Here is a 4990-nt window from a genome sequence, read left to right on the forward strand (position 1 = left end):
AAAAGAAAAGGGTTTCAAAAAAAAAAAAAAAAAAAAAAAAGAAAAAGAAAAACCAACTACCACAAATCCGTTAACACTTTGTTGCAGCACCATCATTGAGGTTGCATACGTAAATTCTGCCTTCCGCAATGCCTGTCTCACAAGACAGAGTTGGATGTTCCAAAACATGACTGACAGACTATCACACCACTGAAAAGATATCACCAAAAAAGACAGTTTTTCAGAGCATTACGCTCACTTTATAGCCTAAATCTATGTGTGCATTTTGTAAAATTTGGATACTAGTGAATTAACTACAACATCAAACGAAACGCAAGATTATTCCAGTCAGTCACAGTTACAGGTTTGACCAAGTGGACCCAATGCTCCCACTTGAAAATACAACTCAAAAACCTCACCTACTACCAAATAACCATTCACCATAAAAGCTCTATGTCCTGCTGAAAAATTTCACACCAAAAGTGTTCACAGGGTTTGAAGAACAGTAACGATCTGTTCATGCCAATAGCCTACTATCATTTTATTCCTACTCCCTAACCTAATGCCAGTGATTTAAAGATTGCTTCTGGCCCTCACCATACAAAAGGAAAACATTTTCCAAATATTCATCGCCACTTTGCTACTGTTTAGGAGTATGAACATATCTCTTCATTCTGCTCTTAACAGTTCTACAGTTTTCGCTGCTTCATTTAGACTTCTTGTCAATTTACAGCCATTTCTGTGGCACTAAGCTCTGCAGAACGAATAGTCATTGATCTTATGCAAAGAACAGAAAGATGATGTAACTGAAGTTGGACAGAACAAAGGAGATGAAATAAAATAGCATAGTTCAGCTGGAAGGGACCTACAATGATCATCTAGTCCACCTGCCTGACCACTTCATGGCTGACCAAAGTTCAAGCATGGTATTAAGGATGTTGTCCAAATGCCTCTTCAACACTGACAGGCACGGGGCATCGACCGCTTCTCCAGGAAACCTGTTCCAGGGTGTGACCACCCTTTTGGTAAAGAAATGTTTCCTCATGTCAAGTCCAGATCTCCCCTGATGGATACAGCTTTGAGCCATTCCCACGTGTCCTGGCACTGGGTACCAGGGAGAAGAGATCAGCACCTCCCACTCCACATCCCCTCCTCAGGAAGCTGTTGAGAGCCGTGAGGTCACCCTCTGCCTCCTTCTCTCCAAAGTAGACAAACCCCGAGTCCTCAGCTGCTCCTCAGAGGACATGCCTTCCAGCCCCTTCACCAGCTTTGGTGCCCTCCTTGGGACACATTCCAGTGTCTTCCCATCCTTTCTTAAATGGTGGGGCCCAGAACTGCACACAGTGTGAGGCTGTATCAGTGCTAAATACAGCTGGGTAATCACCCCTTTTGACCGGCACGTTATGCTGTGTTTGGTGCATCCCAGGATGCAGTTTTCCCTCTTGGCTGCCAGGGCACACACTGCTGACTCCTGTGGAGACTCCTGTCAACCAGCACCCCCAGACCCCTTTCTGCAGGGCTGCTCTCCAGCCACTCCTCTCCCAATTTAGACTTGTGTCCAGCAGCACCACTCCATCCCAGGTGCAGATTCTGGCATTTGTTCTTGTCCAATTTCATGCTACTGATGATTGCCCACTGCTCCAATCTATCCCGATCCCTCTGCAAGGCCTCTTGTCCCTTGAGGGAGTCAACAGCACCTCCCAGTTCAGTATCATCAGCAAACTTGCTAAGGGTGCATTCAACTCCTGCATCCAGATCATTGATAAAAAGATTGAACAGAACTGGCCCTAGAACTGAATCCTCTGAAGATTGGTCACCAGCCGGATGTAGCCCCATTCACTGTAACCCTTTGAGCCCTGCTGCTCAGCCAGTTCTTCACCCAGAGCGCTGCGTACCTACTCGTTGGACAACCTGTCCAGAAGGATGCTGTGAGGGACAGTATCAAAAGCCTCACTAAAAGCCAGAAAAAATACATCCACCGCCTTGCCTTCATCCACTTGGCAGGTGACCTTATCATAGAAGGATACTGAATTAGTTAAACAGGACTTTCCCTTTGTGAACCCATGTTGACTGTGCCTGATGATTGCATTGTTCTTTAAATGCCTTTCAATAGTACCCAGTATGATCATCTCCATAATTTTGCCAGGTCCTGAGGGTAGACTAACAGGTCTGTAGTCCCCTGGATCTTCCCTCACACCCTTTTTGTAACTAGGAATAATGCTGGCTAGCTTCCAGTCAGTGGGGACCTACCCAGACTCCCAAGACCTTTGGCAGATGACTAAAAGGGGTCCTACTGTAATATCTGCTAGCTCCTTCAGTACTCTGGGATGAATCCCATCAGGTCCCATGGAGTTATGAACATCCAGCCGATAAAACTGGTCCCTTACAATTTTAGTGTCCACAAATGGAAAGTCACTGTTCCGACAGCCACGGTCCTCTGACTCAGGGGACTGGGCAACCCAAGGTCTATCAGTATTATTAAAGACTGAGGCAAAAACCGTATTAAATGTGTCACTTCTTTCCTATTTGTCAGGTACCATCTTCAACAAGTATGGGTGCAAGAGACACCTGGAATTGCAATAGCTTTTTTTTTTCCTTCCTTGTCACCAGTTAGAAACTGATGTGTTCTTCAGCCTGTGAGGGGCAGAGCGTAGGTATTCTCAATCCGACAGATGACATCAGTTAGCTAACTGTTCATATGAAATAAAGAGGCCTAAAGACCTCTTCAGAAAAAGTGTTACACTTGAGAAATTTTATCTCTGGATTTAATCTATCTTAGATCAGTAAATTTAGTCTCAGACACTATAAACCAGAGTACAAATGACAAGTTCCAGGTCTCAAAGCAGAAGATATGAATACCAGAGAGGGTATGGTGAGTAAAGTCTCCCTACAACAGGGCATAGGAAAGAAAAGAGCAAAAAATGAATGCAAACAAAAGTCTCATAAAACTAAGAAACATTAAGCATTTGGAAAGTTCAGTTTGAAAATACCTCGACAGAAAGCAGCTGATAATCTCTATGATGACAGAGTACCCAATAAATGGAGTGCATTTTAAGGATCTGAATTACTGAAAGCAAAGTAACAAAAGTATATTCCACACTCTCTGCAAGACTCCAGTACATTTTACAGGCCTCAAAACCTTCTTGCTCCTTCCTCATTTCCAGAATCTGTTTTCAAATGAGATACAAGGATTGAGCAGACCAGCCTATTTTATTTCTAAGATCAAATTTAACTCCAGTTTCCCTCTAGTGTTACTTGAGAACAACTGAAGAATAAGCAATACTGCAAGACAACTATTTACACAAAAATAAAAACCTTTTCTCATTTTCTGCTTCTGCCTTTCCATTCATGTCAACCCTTGAGTTACATGACCTACACTATCCACAGTATAGCAGACTAGGTGAAAGTATCATTTATCATAAGCTCTTGTATTAGGTTTCATGAAATTTGTCAATGTTAATTTCAGCAGCCAAATAAAAACTGCAATATATTATGCTGTTGGATGCCCATGTGCACTCAGGCCCAAATTTATTTACAAGGCTGGTTTTCAGCAAGCACTGACCCTTTAACACATGCACCAAGTATCCTGAACTAAGTGGGTTACAATATTGTGTGCAAGGTATCATAATTTAGCTGCTGCTTATTGAAAATAGTAAGTGCTGCAACTCAATCTCTTTACACTGTACTGAAAGTTCACCACATATGCCAATTCAGGACAGCACTCTAAACTGCCGCTGACAAAAATGTACTTAACTTCACTAACTAGAGAAGACCCAGAGTTAATAACTACGAAAGGGTTTAAAATAAAACTCAACAAGCTACATAAAGCTTTTACAGTAGCTCCATTTCCAAAAATACTGCCCCTATTTGACAAATGAGTGATTTAAAAAATACTACATAGCTAGTGTCAGCAGTTTTGAAACCATGGTCTAATACTGAGACTATGCAGCATCAGATCTCCCAGTGGTTCAAATTACATTCAGATCAAGCCCAGGCAACTGATGGCCTATTTGTAAAATTAAACCAATTATCTGCCTATAGCTTAACATTCATACGATACAGAGTTTATACCAGGTTTATTCTTTTAGATTCCAAGATGCAAAGGATACTTAACCCAGCAAAAAGCCAGAGACATAGGCAGATGTTATCTTTTTCAGCACAGAGTTTGCCAATACAAAGTTAACTTTTCAAAGTCTTTCTACCCAAATTTAAACTGGTAGAGAGAGTTTGTTCTGCTTCAACACATGCATGACATCACTACAACATTTTTTTTGGCCACTGTCACTTTCAGAGATATTCTGCACCCCTATTGTATTTAACGTGCGTTATTATCATTTAAAAACAGTAGTTTCTAGAATCCAACACTAATCATAGTTTTGTTAAAGTACACATAAGGGAAAAATGGCCAATTAAATTATGGCCAAAAAAAGGAAAGGGGGGGAGGGGAGGGAGCCTTGCTCCCAGCTTTATACTATATCCCCAATTTTTCCACAGTTAAAAAACGCAAACATAAGGCTGAGGTAAGCAGACCAGCCCTCTAAACGATGGAAACAGAAAGGACTTAGAGGAATTGAAAAAACAAACACGAATACGAGAGAAAACGGTAACTAGCGATCCCGATGCTGGATTGTTACCCAGTGCACGTGAAAGCGTCATTCCCTTAAACGCTACAGACGAAACCCAACTCTGTTTCATTCCGTCTGATGTTCAAGCAAGAGCTGTTTTTTACATCCCTCCAAAAGACAGCCTTTGTAGGGTGGCCAAAAAGAAGAACCCTCTCGGAAACCTCTGCGGAGGCTTCCCGGACAGGAGGCGGCTCACTAACCACAAACTTGTCTTTCGAAGTTACAGCGAAGCCGCCCCGCGCTGGCAGAGAGCCGGGGCCCGGCGCTTGCCCGCTGGCCCATCCTCGGCCGGCCACCAAGGCCTGCGCTGCGCGACCCTCCCCGCGGCCGGGCCGGCGGGACCGGGCCGACCCGCTGTCGGCGGGACGCCGAGGCCTTGCCGGGAG

At 43.4% G+C, this 4990-nt stretch overlaps 1 protein-coding gene across 2 annotated transcripts in view; it reads right to left on the minus strand.

The window, feature by feature from the left end:
- The window catches only part of GOLGA4 (golgin A4), a 75230-nt gene that overhangs the window by 70009 nt on the left and 231 nt on the right, over positions 1–4990 (minus strand). The window lies entirely within an intron of this gene.

Source organism: Haliaeetus leucocephalus, unplaced genomic scaffold (genome assembly GCF_000737465.1).
Source record: "Haliaeetus leucocephalus isolate CR32 unplaced genomic scaffold, Haliaeetus_leucocephalus-4.0 Scaffold808, whole genome shotgun sequence".
NCBI classification, from domain to species: domain Eukaryota; kingdom Metazoa; phylum Chordata; class Aves; order Accipitriformes; family Accipitridae; genus Haliaeetus; species Haliaeetus leucocephalus.